Source organism: Cetorhinus maximus, chromosome 26 (genome assembly GCF_964194155.1).
Source record: "Cetorhinus maximus chromosome 26, sCetMax3.hap1.1, whole genome shotgun sequence".
Taxonomy (NCBI): domain Eukaryota; kingdom Metazoa; phylum Chordata; class Chondrichthyes; order Lamniformes; family Cetorhinidae; genus Cetorhinus; species Cetorhinus maximus.
In genome coordinates this window covers 21,939,134-21,956,843 of record NC_135904.1, presented here as the reverse complement: position 1 = coordinate 21,956,843, position 17,710 = coordinate 21,939,134, and the positions used below count along the sequence as shown (strand labels likewise).

Here is a 17,710-nt window from a genome sequence, read left to right as displayed (position 1 = left end):
GTGGTTCCCACTCATTTACCCATTTATAATATTTAATAAAATGTATTCTTCATTGATATTTATCCCATAGTTTTGAGGCAGCACCAGGACAAATATGGGAAGCATCGTGCTGCAACATGGAATGCTAGCATTCCTTTAAGAAAAAACACAGCAGCACACTACTGGACTGAGGGGAAAGAATAAGAGTTATTGGCTGGTGCATCACTGGACTTGTTCCATCACTTGCTTACCTTGTGCGTTGGCAAAGGCAGCAATAGCACAGGGGAGGTACTTTTCACATCCGTTCTCCTCCTTCACTGTCAGGAAGACTTAATTATTAAAGGGTGCAGTCATCTTTCCCTGGTCTGTGAAGTATCACCATTTTGGAATCTCCGCAAGAGGTGTGGGGAGCACTATTCAGTCGCTATTCCCAGCTAAAATACTTCCCAAATCAGCAGCAAGAGTAGCAAAGGAAGTCAATCAATATGATTTCCTATGTAGCCACTCACTTATGGACCCTGCAGCTGATTTCCAACAGTACCCACTCAGACTTTGACCAGCTTAGAAAACATACTAATTGTATGGGAAGGAAGAAGTAATTTAAATGCATCATTTGCATTCTTTAAATGATGGTCAGCCACAGATTGCCTGGAAATTACAGCACCGAAATCTCAAGCCATCACAAATCATGAACATTCCTGCCATCCTAGTCAGCAGCCAAGCCACACATACACGTTAGCTGATCTCTGCTGGGATGATGGAGGAGGCGGTGCTGTTAGACTGAAGCTCACACTTAAGGGCTCAAGGTGCACAAGGTAAAGAAAGAAAAATTAACATCACCATCCAGTTAACAGGAGTGTGTGAACATCAGCTTCAGATTGGTAGACCCCAGAGTGGAGCTGGATATTGGGTAGAGTAACATGATGGGAGTGTATTGTGAACTCTACAAATAGCACAACGATAGCGGGGTAGAAATTGTACCTCGTTGCATCCATTCTTCAGACTTAGCAAGGCTCAATCTCAGGGACCAACATCCTGCATGCCAAGGACACCGAAAAATGAAGTCTGACCCAAAATAGGGTCAGGCCATTTTTCAGGTGGCCCTGGTGCCCAACTAGGCCTTAGGCCTTTTGTATCCAAGACACCCTATGCCTGTTTTATATCTCCTGACAGAAATTGGTCAATTGGTGGGGCAGGGCTGGCCTACCCCATTCCGATTGCAGCAGCCAATGAAAGGGAAGCTTTTATTAAAATAAAATTTGAAAAACATCCTGGGAACTAGGAAGAACACGAGTGTTAATATAACTAAACACTCGTAGTGATCGTCACCCTAGGCAACCCTGTCCATCCTCCCAGGGCTTACCTTCAGGCCTCATAGCAAGCCAAATGGCCCAGCATTAGTCATCTTCAAGTCACAAGCTGCTGTGGAGAGGTGACAGACACCAGCAGCTCCACACAAAAAAAAAATGTTGATGAAGCCTCACGCTAAAGGGCCCCAGGTGCACTTCTACCCCAACCAGTTCCAATTACACCCTTACGAAAATGAATTCAACAAATCATTCATTTGCGTACTGACACCAGTAAACCAAAAATGACCAAGAAAGATCCCAGACTGTCAGACACACAAAAAAAACAGGCTCACTAAAGTCCTTCAGGATAGGGAAAGCAGTCTGGCCAACACGCGATCCCCATTTCATGCTACTTAGTTGCCTCAAAACTCTGGGGGGTGGCTCCACAAGTCCCTCAGCTTTTAAAATAAAAACTCCACACCAGCATTGCGAGGGAACAGCTGACCAATAACTTCTCATAGAAACTTAGGATGGCAAAAAAAAATGCATCCCCACCCACAGCCCAATGACCTTCCTAAGAAAAAAAATCCTAAAAATAAATGAAGTTTTGGTCCATCGTTCAATGCCAGTACGAACTCATCTGGACCCGTCTGTTCTTAACAGGCAACTTCCCTGCTCTTTGGGAGGAAGAGAAAACAAGTGGGGAAGAATTTTAATCCAGAATTAATTGGAATGTGTACAGCAGCTTCCCCAAGGAGCAGCATAGGTGGCACATTTGGGTTGGGCTGTTAGTGTCAATGTGGGAGGGCAATTATAATAAAAAATTTAAACATATCATGTGGAGTGGTGCAAGGCAAGTGAGCTGTTAATGAGTAATAACAGCTCGCTTACTTGTTGCGACACAGCCGCTGTAGAAATCAGTGACAGGAACAGAAATGTTCTCATTCATCTGTAGCCAGAAAGATCCACAGTCAGTTCAATAAATGTTTGAATTGTGTTTCCACGATGTGCACTGTACTATGGAGAATCAGTGTAAAAACATGCTGCAACAAAAGTTGGTTAATGTTACTATTACCAACCCAACATCTTAAGCAGATCCAATGTGTGTGTTCAACAACTTTATTATCACTGCTTCACAAGGGTTTCCAGATCCAGGAAAGCAGAGAATGTTGATTTTTGGAATAGACGTGAATGAAGTTTATGAAAATGAAAGGCTATAGTTCATCAAGTCATGATGGTTGGAGCATCATGATGAGGCACCTCCTAGTCCTACAAACCAACACCCGCCAACTTGTCAACAGCAATCAAACAGACCTACACTGTATCAGCCACATCACTTCAGTGGGATCTTCAATGTTGTCTTTAGCCTATAGCATTAAAGGAAATAAGAGTTCTTCACATCAAAGCCTTCCCCAAGCCTGTCCACCAACGACAAGGCACAAGTCAGGAGTGTGATGGAATACTCCCCGCTTGCCTGGATGAGGGCAGCTCCAACAGCACTCAAGTTTGACACCATCCAGGACAAAGCAGCCTGCTTGATTGGCACCCCATCCACAAACAGTCACTCCCTCCGCCAACGACGCACAGTAACAGCAGTGTGTACCACCTACAAGATGCACTGCAGCAACTCACCAAGGCTCCTCAGACAACACCTTCCAAATCCATGACCACTACCATCTAGAAGGACAAGAGCAACAGACACATGGGAACACCACCACCTGGAAGCTCCCCTCCAAGCCCCTCACCATCCTGAATTGGAAATATATCAGCTGTTCCTTCGCTGTCGCTGGGTCAAAATCCTGGAGCTCCCTCCCTAACAGCACTGTGGGTGTACCTGCACCACATGGACTGCAGCGGTTCAAGAAGGCAGTTCACCACCACCTTCTCAAGGGCAATTAGGGATGGGCAATAAATGCTGGCCTAGCCAGCGACACCCACATCCCATGAATGAATTAAAAAAAAACCCACGCAGGTTACAAATTCTAAACTCCTATATAGATAATCACTTTTCTTAGAAAGGGCACAACAAACCACATAGGCTCCTCTCTAAAGACAGTAAAGGATGGTTAGCCAATATTGCAGACATGTCGAGCACTCGGCATCTTTTGGACCAGTGCAGTTTTTCCCTCCCCCCTCGAAATGAACTCGGGAGTGTGTCATCAGGGGAGTTGGCCTGACACACAAGTGCAATAGATTTAGCAATGTGGTGACTTGCAGAGAAATACTGAAAAACACCCCCAGTATCCTGGTGCAACAAAAAAAAAGAAGCTGGACATATTGTACAAGAACTGGGGTTGAGGCACCAGCTGGGAAGTCACTCTTTTACGTGGGTTAAAAGGTGCGGTAATATGGCCAAGGACATTGGTGTAAAACGGCAACGATGAGTCTCTTTGGGGTCAAGTCACTCGGGCGCATGGGGGCAATGAATTTCCATTGAGGCTTACAGCAGTGAAGTGTTCCACCGGTCTGAGCAGAGTTTGGGAAACTGGGAGGAAACAGAACGACAAATTAAAAAAAGTGCAGCCATAAAAAGACAGAGAAACACGGGTCCGGTTACATTTCGGTGCCTGGCACAGCCCACGTCATTCTTAGCGAGTACAAACCTGTCTATTTCAGGAGGTTCCGCGTCAGTGACAGAAATAAACTTCTTCAGGTAATTCCCTTTATTCTAATCACTGGTGTGGCCAGGGAACTTTTTTACCAAACAGAATTCAATATTTGCAGCAGCAGCAGCAGCAGCAACAAAAAACACTTCATTAAAACTGGATTCAAATCTTTCAAAAAGAAAAACATCAAACACCCCAAAAGTCCGGATCATTAACGTTTCTAATGGAGCAATAAAGATACCTTCTATTCACGCTGCCTTTCCCTGCTGCACTCAGCCAAGTTCACTCACTGGCCACACGCGGAAACAGCTACTGCTACCAAAACTTGCATTTAAATGCACTTCAATTCATCTCACATCCTTCCTCTTCGGGGGGGCTGGGGGCGGGGGGGGGTGGTAAAGTATTTCTTTCTCCGTCAGTGCAACATCACTTCCCGTAACACGGCTCCACCTCTCTGCTGCAGGAGCTCCTGTACCTTAGCAACCACCAAATGTGCTGCCTGTTGGTGACTCAGTACCGTAGTCTGCAGGACAGGCTGAGCGGGCAGAATAGCAGCTCCCTGCCCCTCTCTCTCCTCTAACACATTGGGAATGGGCCCTATTCAAATTTCCAGCTTTTGAAAACGTGTATTGCAGCAATAAAAGGCCTTAAAGGTCATGGTAAGGGATAGTCTCAGGGTGTCTGCCCCACAGAGATCTGTACAACCTGCTTTTCACACATGAGATGCCATCACCTGTCCACCCCATTGCCCTGTTGAACGATGGGCTAAGCCAATGGGGGGATGACTGCCTCCAAGTGCGGCATCAATGCTGGACAAAGTTGAAAAGGGAACCTTTGCTTTGAAAAAGCGTTTTATATAGCAGCTTTTCCGACTATCAGACTTCTCAAAGCACAGCCAATGAAGTACTTTGTGAAGTGTAGTCACTGTTGTAATGTAGGAGACACAGTAACCAATATGCACACAGCAAGCTCCCAGAAATAGTTCTTCCTTCCCCATCACCGCTGCCCCCCCAACCCCTCCAGTGGTTTACAAACTCTTACATTTTTATCTTTCTTCAGTTCTGATGAAAGGTCACCTGGAGCTGAACCGTTAACCCTGTTTCTCTCCACAGAGGCTGCCTGATCTGCTGAGTAATTCCCACAGTTTTTTGTTTTCATTTTAGATTTCCAGCACCCGCAATGTTTTGCTTTTGTGTTAGAGATTAACAGGGTTTCTCTCCTGTTATGTTTCTGTATCCTGATAAGCACAGGAAGCTCAAAAGCCTTCTCACTGCTTTCATTCCCCTGTGAGACCTCAGCTCAGTGATGGTTCTCTCACCACCCAGTGAGATGAAGCAGCCTTCAGGCCCCTCTGGGCTTTTACACATAAACTAGGCTGATGCTTCAGTGAAGTACTGAGGGAGTACTGTACAGTCAAAGGCATTGGGCAGAATTTTCCACTCCCGCTAGCAGTGGGAATCGTGCCGGGTGGGCAGGGGCACTTAATTTGGTGGGAGGTAAAAAATAGTTTTCCCAACAGTGGGATAAACTGTAGGAATTCCGTTCTCCTGACTTCCAAGGTAGGTCAAAGTTCGTGACGAACAATGTCGGGATTGCAATTTGCACATGTTAGCACCTCACGCACGGTCACTAAAAGACCACCTCACCGGAATTCAGTTCACCCTCCAAATTAAGCTCCCTGCCAGCGGGAAATTAGAATGTGCAGATATACGACTGTATATAAGTGGCAAGGATCCCGGGTAAGCTTCATCTCGTCCACAACGTTGAGGTCTGTAGATGTTGCTGTCTCCTTCGTGGGGACCTCGCATAACTTCACTTGAGTGTCGTTAGCAAATGCTGCACGGAGGCTGGACACGGGGGGGCAACTGAAGGCTGGAAGGGGGTTGGGGGTGGGGGTAGGCTGGAAGGGTGGAGTGAAGGCTGGACTGGGAAGACAGGCTTATGGGGGGAAGGGTGGGAAGAGTGTCCGGGAAAGGGGTTTAATGTCCGAGGAAAAGAGGCAAGGGGGAGTGTGTCTGGGGAAGTGGGTTGCCTTAGGGGGCGGGGTCGGCGGTGTCGACGGGGGGGTGCTGGGGGTAAGAGGGAGGAGGGAACAGTCACAGTCAGAGGGGGGAGTGAGATGTGGTAGGGTGGCAGGCCCATGGTGGGAGTCTGTTCAGTGAAGGTCTCAAGGGACGGTCATGAAGTGGGACAAGACATGTGGCTCGGATAATGGGGGGGTGGGGTTGGGTGGGGGGGGGTGGGGGGTCAGGGTCAGGGTGAGCATGGAGATGGTAACAGGTGTTGGCTGAGGGGAGGAAAGACATGTGGAGGTGGGTCGTGATAGGGTCCAGGGTAACTGGGTGACAGAGGGAGAGGAATGGTGACATTGGGTGGGTCTATAGTGGTGGGGGAAGTTGGTGGGTGACAGGGGGAGGGTAGAAGGTGGTGGAGCGAGTTTGAAAGGTGACGGGCAGCATTTTTCAAACTGACGTTGACAATGCGGTTAGTCAGTCAGTGAGATCCCTTGGGGTGGGAGGAGGGTCTTTTTGGGTGGGTGGAGTTCAAGGTCACCATAAGTGGCTGAATAAAGGGACACCTTAATAATATTGAGGCAACTGGATGTCAAAGATGCTCACTTGTGTTCTCCTCTCTCAGGTGAATCCCACACGGCAACAGCTTTGTTCCCGACTCATGGGTCTCATAACATTGAGGTCCCAGCAAGGTGCGAAGCTGCCGTTCACTCTGTGCCATTTGCCAGAGGCAGGGGTGAAGGAGGGAGGGAGGTCGATGCCTCCAAGGGGCATGACTGGTGGAGGGCAGCCAACTCACGACACCAAACCTCCATCCTCCCGGGTGAATGGTCATGGCTGACAGGGGATCATGTGGCTAGTCTTTCTATGCTGCCAAGGCAATGGTCTCTCTACAGAGATTCAAGAGTGGTGGAGACAAACGGAAAAGTGTCTGAGTGAAGCTTCTTGCATGTGGCTCTCATCACCCTGGTCAAAGAGCAATGTCTCCATATGCATTAATGTATGAACAGGATGTCCTTACATGGAGGGGGTGGGGCGGGGTTGCCTCTAGATGGAGGCCAGGTGAAGGGCCTTGCCTATTGGCTTTGAGATGGAGGGAAACCTGAAAAGGACGTGCTCACTTCAATTCATTCACACGTCCACTGAGGTGTCGATGGTGCAGGCTGCAGCAACCCTGCCTTGGTAATGGCTCTCATCCAGATGAGGAGAAGTGCAAGTTGGCACAAGGCCAAGAGGAGCAAGGGCCTGAGCAGCAAGAGGCAGAAGGGCCTCAAGAAGGTCAAGATGATTAAAAACAAGCTACACTGTAACAATGAGCATTGGCCCGAGCATGGGTCTCTCGCCAGTGGTGCTGTGATCTAGAAATAAGCAAAAGGCAATGCTGAAGACACCCTTGTATGTCCCGGGATGTGGTTGCTCACATCCACCAGCTTCTCCAGTATGATCTGTGGCTGCAAGGACTCTGGAGGAGTAATGGGGCTCACCTGGCCTGCAGTGAGTGAATGTATGTCCAGGTACCATTTAAATATGGTGCCAGGACCTTCGACCCCATGAGGTAACAGCAGGGCAGGCGATTTCCTGCCTGTCCTGCCACGAGATTCCCTGGGCTCCTCGCGTAATTAATGAGCTGAACAGCAGAAGATTGCGCGTTCAGCTGTCCTGCTGCCCAGCGGGAATCACGGCGACTTTACCGCTCGCCACTGGACTTAGACTCCAGAACGGAAGATTCCACCTGTTGCCTTTCAGTGCAGATGTTAATCTAAAGTCCTGTCTGCACGTTCAGCTGGAGATGAAAGATCCAGTGGCGCCGTTTGAAGAAGATCAGGGAAGTTGTGGTTAACGTTTAGCCCTCCACCAAACACAGATGATCTTTTTGCTGCTTTTTGGGACCTCGCTTGTGCAAATTCTGCCCTGCAGTTGCCGACAAAACATCAGTGATTATTACCTTTCAAAATTAATTCATTGGCTATAGAAGTATTTTGGAAAATTTTAAAATTAATTTATGGATTGTGGACTTCGCTGGTTGGGCCAGTATTTATTGCCCATCCCTAGTTGCCTTTGAGAAAGTGGTGGTGAGCTGCCTTCTTGAACCGCTGCAGTCCATGTGGTGTAGATACATCCACAGTGCTGCTAAAAAGGGAGTTCCAGGATTTTGACCCAGCGACAGTGAAGGAACAGTGATAGATTTCTAAATCAGGACAGTAAGTGGCTTGGAGGGGACTTCCAGGTGGTGGTATTCCCATCATTTGCTGTCCTTGTCCTTCTAGGTGGTAGTGGTCATGGGTTTGGAAGGTACTGTTGAAGGAGCCTTGATGAATTCCTGCACTGCATCTTGTAGATGGTACACACTGCTGCTACTGTGCGTCAGTGGTGGAGGGAGTGAATGTTTGTAGATGTGGTGCCAATCAAGTGGGCAAATTTAACCTGGATGGTGTCAAGCTTCTTGAGTGCTGTGGGAACTGCACTCATCCAGACAAATGGGGAGTATTGCACCACACTCCTGATTTGTGCCTTGTAGATGGTGGACAATCTTTGGGGAGTCAGGAGGTGAGTTACTCATCGCAGGATTCCTAGCCTCTGGCCTGGTCTTGTGGCCACAGTATTTATATGGCTAGTCCAGTTCAGTTTCTGGTCAATGGTAACCCTCAGGATGATGATAGTGGCCTCAGTGATGGTAATGCCATTGAATGTCAAGGGCGATGGTTAGATTCTCTCTTGTTGGAGATAGTCACTGCCTTGCACTTGTGTGGCACAACTGTTACTTGCCACTTGTCAACCCAAGCCTGGATATTGGTCTTGTTGTATTTGGACATGGACTGCTTCAGTATCTGAGGAGTCACAAATGGTGCTGAACATTGTGCAATCACCAGTGAACATCCCCAGTTCTGACTTTATAATGGAAGGAAGGTCACTGTTGAAGTAGCTGAAGATGGTTGGGCCAAGGATACTACCCTGAGGAACTCTTGCAGTGATGTCCTGAAGCTGAGATGATTGACCTCCAACAACCACAACCATCTTCTTTTGTGTTAGGTGTGACTCAAACCAGTGGAGAGTTTTTCCCGATTGCCATTGACTCCAGTTTTGCTGGGGCTCCTTGATGCCACACTTGGTTAAATGCTGCCTTGATGTCAAGGGCAGTCACTCTCACCTCAACTCGGGAGTTCAGCTCTTTTGTCCAAGTTTGAATGAAAGCTGTAATGAGGTCAGGAGCTGAGTGGCCCTGGCAGAACCCAAACTTGGCATCAGTGAGCAGGTTATTGCTAAGCAAGTGCTGCTTGATAGCACTACTGATGACCCTTTCCATTACTTGACTGATGATCGAGAGTAGACTGATGGGGCAGTAATTGGCCGGGTTGGAATTGTCCTGCTTTTTGTGTACAGGACATGCCTAGGTAATTTTCCACATAGCTGGGTAGATGGCAGTGTTGTAGCTGTACTGGAACAGTCTTCAGTACTATTGCCAGAATATTGTCAGGGCCCATAGCCTTTGCACTACCCAGTGCCTTCAGCTGTTTCTTGATGTCGCTTGGAGTGAATCAAATTGGCTGAAGACTGACATATCAGCAGCAGAATTGTACTCGAACACAATCTGTAACCTCATGACCCGGCATAACCCCCACTCTACCACTACCATCAAGCCAGGGGATCAACCCTGGTTCAATGAAGAGTGCAGGAGGGCATGCCAGGAGCAGCACCAGGCATACCTAAAAATGAGATGTCAACCTGGTGAAGCTATAACACAGGACTACTTGCATGCCAAGCAGCATAAGCAGCAAGTGATAGACAGAGCTCTGTAGTCCTACCACATCCAGTGATGCTGGGGACCTCCGGAGAAGGCCAAGATGGATCATCCACTTGGCACTTCTGGCTGAAGATTGTAGCAAAAGCTTCAGCCTTATCTTTTGCACTGATGTGCTGGGCTCCTCCATCATTGAGGATGGGGATATTTGTGGAGCCTCCTCCTCCAGTGAGTTTTTTAATTGTCCACCACCACTGGAGCTCTGTCTACCACTTGCTGCTTATGCTGCTTGGCATGCAGGCAGTCCTGTGTTATAGCTTCACTAGGTTGACATCTCATTTTTAGGTATGCCTGGTGCTGCTGCTGGCATGCCCTACTGCACTCTTCATTGAACCAGGGTTGATCCCCTGGCTTGAGGGTAAAGGTAGAGTGGGAGATATGCTGGGCCACGAGGTTGCAGATTGTGTTCGAGTACAATTCTGTTGCTGCTGATGGCCCACAGTGCCTCATGGATGCCCAGTCTTGAGTTGCTAGATCTGTCCAAAATCTATCCCATTTAGCACGGTGGAGGTGCCACACAACACGATGGAGGGTATCCTCAATGTGAGGGCGAGACTTCGTCTCCACAACGACTCTTACTGATACTGTCATAGACATAGCTGCTAGACTGGGTCTGCAGCAGGTGGTGAGGGAGCCAATGAGGGAAAACCATACTTGACCTCATCCTCACCAAACTGCCTGCCACAGATGCATCTGTCTGTCTTGCCAGTGAGACAGGACATACCCAGGGATGGTGATGGTGGTGTCTGGGACATTATCTGTAGGGTATGATTACGTGTGTATGACTATGTCAGGTTATTGCTTGTCTAGTCTGTGAGACAGCTCTCCCAATTTTGCCACTAGCCCCCAGATGTTTGTCAGGAGGACTTTGCAGGGTCGATAGGGCTGAGATTGCCACTTGTCGTTTCCGGTGCCTAGGTCGATGCCGGGCGGTCCGTCCAGTTTTATTCCTTTTTTGAGACTTTGTACCATTTTGATACAGCTGAGTGGCTTGCTAGGCCATTTCAGAGGGCATTTAAGAGTCAACCACATTGCTGTGGGTCTGGATTCACATGTCAGTCACTGTCTTATGTTGCATAAATCACTGTTTAAATGCAAATTTCTTTTCATTTATTGTCGTGTATGTCGCTTGTCTCAGTTGGTAGCATTTTCACCTTTGAATCAGAAGGTTGTGGGTTTGAAGCCCCACAACAGGACCAAAGCACATAATTCAGACCACGAAGCCAGTGTAGCACTGAGAGAGTGCTGCACTGCCTCTGGATGCAATATTAATACCTTGTGAATGAGCCATCTGGCTATTCTAAGGACACATTCCATGGTACAATTTGCAGAAGAGCAAAAAAGTTATCTTGCTGCCCTAGCGGGCATCCTTTCTTCAACCAGCAGAGCCAAAAATATAGTAACCTCGTTGCTGGTTGTGGGATCTTGCTGTGCACAAAAAAGCACTGCTGCACATGGCTCAGGAACTAAAGTAAGCGTTTCTCAAAGTAATTCATCGTGTATGATGTGCCTCGAGACTTCTCTGAGTGATGCGATAATGTGCTACAGAAATCAATTTTATTTACTTTATGCAAGATTTTTCCAATTAGGAGATTCATTGTTTGCCACTGTGGATTGAATAATATTGAGTGACAGTTTGTTGATGCAAGCGTGTTCACTTGTAGCCATCACCACTCAATTTGATTTCAGTCCGAGTTTGTGGATTCTGGACATTAATTTAAAGACTCAATCCGATACGGAAACGTGTTGCATGATTCTCTACCTCATTAGCTTTCAAACCCACCACAAGCTGAATATTTAACAACAAAAATATTGGACTCTTGAGGTTGTCTGCTTCCCGAAAAATTGCTAAGACAGAGTGAATGAAGACCTGAGAAAAAAGAATTAGGATGTTCAGTTGTTGTGCGGAGAAATTAGTCACTTTATGATTGGAATTGTTGATTTATGTTGATCTGCAAGGCATATATTCCATTGCTTCTCAGAGGAAGGTTAGACCAATACACTGACAATAAATAGCTAGAAATAATAATACGTTCACAGGAGTATTCATTGAAACATAGAAAACAGGAGCAGGATTAGGCCATTTGGCCCTTCGAGCCTGCTCCGCTATTCATCATGATCATGGCTGATCATCCAACTCAATAGCCTGCTCCCGCTTTCTCCCCATATCCTTTGATCCCTTTCACCCCAAGAGCTATATCTAACTCCTTCTTGAAGACATACAATGTTTTGGCCTCAACTACTTTCTGTGGTAGCGAATTCCACAGGCTCACCACTCTCTGGGTGAAGAAATTTCTCCTCATCTCTGTCCTAAATGGTCTACCCCGTATCCTCAGACTGTGACCCTTGGTTCTGGACTCCCCCCACCATCAGGGGCATCCTTCCTGCATCTACCCTGTCTAGTCCTGTTAGAATTTTATAGGCTTCTATGAGATCCCTCCTCATTCTTCTTAACTCTAGCAAATATAATCCTAACCGACTCAATCTCTCCTCATATGTCAGTCCCGCCATCCCAGGAATCAGTCTGGTAAACCTTCGCTGCATTCCCTCTATAGCAAGAACATCCTACCTCAGATAAGTAGACCAAAACTTGGTGTGGTCTCACCAAGGCCCTGTACTATTACAGCAAGACATCCCTGCTCCTGTGCTCGAATCCTCTGGCTATGAAGGCCAACATACCATTTGCCTTCTTTACCGCCTGCTGCACCTGCATGCTTACCTTCAGCAACTGGTGTACGAGGACACCCAGGTCTCGTTGCACATTCCCCTCTCTCAATTTATAGCCATTCAGATAATAATCTGCCTTCCTGTTTTTGCTACCGAAGTGGATAACCTCACATTTATCCACATTATACTACATCTGCCATGCATTTGCCCACTCACTCAGCTTGTCCAAATCACACTGAAGCATCTCTGCATCCTCCTCACAGCTCACCCTCCCACCCAGCTTTGTGTCATCTGCAAATCTGGAGATATTACATTTATTTCCCTCATCTAAATCATTAATATATATTGTGGATAGCTGGTGTCCCAGCACTGATCCCTGAGGTACCCCACTAGCCACTGCCTGCCATTCAGAAAAAGACCCATTTATTCCGAGTCTTTGTTTCCTGTCTGCCAACCAGTTTTCTATCCATCTCAATACGCTGCCCCCAATCCCATGTGCTTTAATTTTACATGCTAATCTCTTATGTGGGACTTTGTCGAAAGCCTTCTGAAAGTCCAAATAAACCACATCCACTGGCTCCCCATCAACAACTCTACTAGTTACATACTCGAAAAATTCCAGTAGATTTGTCAAGCATGATTTCCCTTTCATAAATCCATGCTGACTCTGTCCGATTCTGCCACTGTTTTCCAAGTGCTCAGCTACTAAATCTTTTATAATGGACTCTAGAAATTTCCCCACTACCGACATCAGGCTGTCTGGTCTATAATTCCCTCTCTACCTCCCTTTTTAAATAGTGGGGTTGCATTAGCTACCCTCCAATCTGTAGGAACTGTTCCAGAGTCAATAGAATCTTGGAAGATGATCAACAATGCATCCACTATTTCTCAGGCCACTTCCTTAAGTACTCTGGGATGTAGATTATCAGGCCCTTGGGATTTATTGGCCTTCAATCCCATCAATTTCCCCAACACCATTTCCCTACTAATACTGATTTATTTCAGTTCCTCCCTCTCACTAAACCCTGTGTTCCTCAACATTTCTGGTCTTTTATTTGTGTCCTCCTTTGTGAAGACAGAACCAAAGTATGTATTTAGTTGATCAGTCATTTCTTTGTTCCCCATTATAAATTCCCCTGTTTCTGACTGTAAGGGATCTGCATTTGTCTTCACCAATCATTTTCTCTTCACATACCTATAGAAACTTTTACAGTCAGTTTTTATGTTCCCCACAAGCTCACTCTCGTACTCTATTCTCTCCTTCTTAATCAATCCCTTGGTCCTCCTTTGCTGAATTCTAAACTGCTCCCAATCCTCAGGTCTGTTGTTTTTGTTAACCAATTTGTATGCCTCTCCCTTGGATCTAATACTATCTCTAATTTCCCTTGTGAGCCATGGTTTGGCCACCTTTCCTGTTTTACTTTTGTGCCAGAAATTCAATTGTTAAGCTTGGACATTGAAATTTTTAGTATTAGTTGACCTCCTGTAGCATTGCTCATTGACAATAGTTAACCAATTATATTTTACTATATAGTTACATATTTCTTGCCAACCACTAATATTATATTATGTTAATAGATAATGTAAGTAGAAAGTAAATATTGAACCAGTCCATTCTAATTCATACTCTACCATTGTGGTAAAACACATTGGAAAGGAATTTTCCTTTGCAACCCAAGTAAAATTTATTGAAATTCTGGTGTGCTCCCTCTTTAGGGTTGTGATGCCATTGCTCGTCAGGGCCCTTAGTTACCACAAAGCAATGAGCAGAGATCAACACCGACCAATGACCGATCCAATTTTACAGTCGCATTGTTCCCTCGGAACAGTCACAGTGGGTAAATCCACTGAAGCTGCAGTTACCATGGAAACAATCATATGGTTACCATGGGATCAATGAGTAAATAACTGTATAAACAGAAATCAATGCCCCCATTATCCTGGCCTGTTGTTATCAGCATTGGTCTGGAGCCTGTCTGTCAGGCGGAGACCATTCATGTGGTTAGCAGTAGCCAATAAAATTGCTTTAAAAAAACCAATAGAATGGTCACTTAGTGACTATTGGTCAATGAGATTGTGCAAAACACCATTGGTTTGTATATAAGAAAACAAATTGATAAATTTTTACCAAATACATTTTACCAAATTTGAATTCTCAGTTACAGACTTGCAAGACATTTCCAAAGAGATGTAATGAGGTCATTTAATCCATCACTATGGAGATCACAACATGCTGTAAAGTCACTGACACATTAGTTCACTTTCACTCTCAAGACTGAAACGCAAATTATTTTAGCAAGTGGTCAATTGCACGGAGGGGGTCAAAGGCCTTTGTTACATCACAGTACTCTCCCTGCTGTAGGCAGAGTATTAGAAAACATGTGTCCTCTCCAGTCTGTCTTGGCACTGGCTAAAATAAAGTGGAAAAATGTTGAAAGCCCATTTAAAGATCCCATCATTGAGGGCAGGTGAATTACTAACCACGAAAGGGGCAAAATTACCATTTATATCAGGACAGCTTCTATCAGGACAGTTAAACTGAGGAATTCAATTGATAAAACTGACCTGGCAAAACTGCATTTTAAACCTGGAGGCCCCTTTGCACTGGGGCCATTTGATGCAATGTTGCATTTTCATTCTGAAAGATTTCACAATTCATGCTGAATTTTACTGAAACGTGTAGTATAAGGGTCTGGCACATGTAGGGTTAATGTGGGACTGAGTACAGACCTGCACCCAGGGTCTGTCGAGTGTTAGACAGAGCCATGCGTACCAGCAAGCACGGAGACAGCTTCTAGCTTGTAACCTTTACTGTATACTTGGTAATAGTTATAAGAGTCAATAAAGACTTACAGTTAACCTATGTACACCTACAAAGAATTCTTCGGACCTACTGGACAACAGTAAGTACCTCAGTCAGCTTTCCTTTTTCACATCTATACTTGAATTTTTGCAGACTAGAGGGTATATTTGCTGGTTAGCTTCCTCACCCCAAAGATAAAGAAAAGTATGACCTGTGGATTATCAGTTTACAGGTAGTAATAACGATTGTGAATGGAGAGATTCAATGGGTAGAGTATCTTTCTATTCTGGAAGTCGACTTAACAGGAAGATATACGGACAAAATATTTCATATCGTCGACGTCTCTGCTGATTTATTTCATTTCAATCACCGTTATAATATTAACACTTCATTCTTTATGTGGTGTCGCTGGCAAGGCCAGCATTTGTTGCCCATCCCTAATTGCCTTTAAACTGAGTGGCTTGTTTGGCCATTTCAGAGGGCAGTTAAGAGTCAACCACATTGGTGTGGGTCTGGAGTCAAATATAGGTTAGCTGGAGTCACGTGTAGGCCAGAACAAGTAAGGACGGCAGATTTCCTTCCCTAAAGGACATTTGTGAACCAGATGGGTTTTAATGACAGTTTCATGGTCACCATTACTAAGACCTGCTTTCAAAATCAGGATTATTTTTTACATTAATTGAATTTAAATTCCACTAGCTGCAATGATGGGATTTGAACCCATGTCCCCAAGGTATTAGCTGGGTTTACTAGTCCAGTGACATTACCACTGGATCACCACCACCTCCTGCTAGCTCATAACCATAGCGGGACCTTAGTGTCATTAGCACTGAAAGTTGAGATATTCCATCTTTCAATAACATTCCCTAATTTGAAGTGGAGATGGAACAACACTGAATCTCAGTATCAAAAACTGATACCACCTGGAAAAGCCAGGAGATGGGGTGGTGGTATAATAGTAAAAAGAAGGTGGGGGTAGAGAGTGAGAGTTTGAATCCCAAAGAGTAGGGAGTTGTCCCTACCCATTTGCTGCCTTCCCTTGTCTAAGCTTTTCTCTGAAAAAGTTGGCAAGTACCCTAATGTCATGACGAAAAAAGCCTTGCAGTTAGCATTGTTCACTGATCTTTAATGAGCAGTAGTACAAAAGCACACAAAAACGGTTACATTCAACAACAGCCAGCAATACTCTATCCGATTTTCAAAACTGAAACTGGGTAACCACATCAAAGCAGGACGTCAGCATTTCAGTCTGATAAAAAGATCAAGTTAAACAATGTTAAAAGAGCCTTTTAGCTCCTCTGATGGTTCGAAGAGTTAATCCAATGAGTTACTTATAACACGCACATTATGGCAATTCCAGTTTAATCCCAGTATGTACAGGGTTAGCTGATAGCAGCCAAAGAAGGATGAGAGGCGCTCTTATTGAGAGGTGTAAGATTCTGAGGGCACTTGACGGGGTGGATGTTGGGAGGATGTTTCCTCTTGTGGGGGAGTCTAGAACTTGGGGTCACAGTTTAAAAATTAGGGATCTCCCATTTAAGGTGGAGATGAGGAGGAATTTTCTTCTCTCAAAGGGTTGTTAGACTTTGGAATTCTCAGTGAAGACTGGGCCATTGAGTATATTCAAGACTGAGTTAGAGAGATCTTTGATCTACAAGGGAGACAAGGGTTATGGGCAGCAGGCAGAAAAGTGGAGTTAAAGCTGCAATCAGATTAGCCATGATCTGATTGAATGGCAGGGCAGACTCGAGGGGCTGAATGGCATACTCCTCTCCTATTTATTATGAAAACAGTGGTAAACGTGCTACAATTAACTTCAGCACCCCCGAGCTAAAAGGCGAAATATATCAAAGAGTGTGCTTGATTCTGGTTACTATTTGAGAGTTTGAGGTCGTGAAAAGCAGTGTATAAATGCCAGTTCTTCTTTGTGACCACAACTGTGATGCTGCCTACAGTCAAATGGCTTGCTGACATTCACGATCTAGGCTATACATGAATAATTGTCACTAGGATGTGGTATGAGAGAATAACCAACAATTATGGAATTGCACCCAACAAAGAGCCACTGAACCTATACCAGCATGTCTACAAACTGGGTAGGGGTCACTGGATACTGATCAGAAGTAGGAACCCTGTTTGACCTTTCCATTTCCTAACACAGGAGTACTGGCCACATTGAGATCAGCTAACTAAGCACAACTCAGGGGTTAAACCCTGGTCCTTCTTACTCCATATGACTAATCCAAAGAAATACTACAAGCGACACTTGAAAGATTTGCATCTAGCACTTTTCACAACCACCAGGCATCTCAAAGTGCTTTATAGCCAATGAAGTGCATTTTGAAGTGTAATCACTGTTGTAATGTAAGAAATGCAGTAACCCATTTGCGCACAGCAAGATCCCACAAACAGCAATGAAATAACGTCCAGATAATCTGTTTTTTGTCATGTTGATTGAGTGATAAATATTGAACACCAGGGAGAACTCCCCTGCTCTTCTTAGAAATAGTGCCATAGGATCTTTCATATCCACATGAGGTAGGCAGATGGGGCCT

The 17,710-nt window shown here is 45.4% G+C and overlaps 1 protein-coding gene across 3 annotated transcripts in view; it reads right to left on the bottom strand.

Annotated features, from left to right (window-relative positions):
• rab27a (RAB27A, member RAS oncogene family) overlaps nucleotides 1-4,381 on the bottom strand; it is a 121,568-nt gene extending 117,187 nt beyond the window's left edge. The window contains exon 1 of one of the 3 annotated variants that reach the window (XM_078530356.1): nucleotides 4,116-4,381. The gene's annotated coding sequence lies outside the window, so the exon portion shown is untranslated. Of the gene's footprint in view, nucleotides 1-3,013; nucleotides 3,037-4,115 lie in introns of those variants that run through there. The other 2 variants (XM_078530353.1, XM_078530354.1) reach the window with 2 other exon arrangements.
• Nucleotides 4,382-17,710: the final 13,329 nt, after the last annotated feature.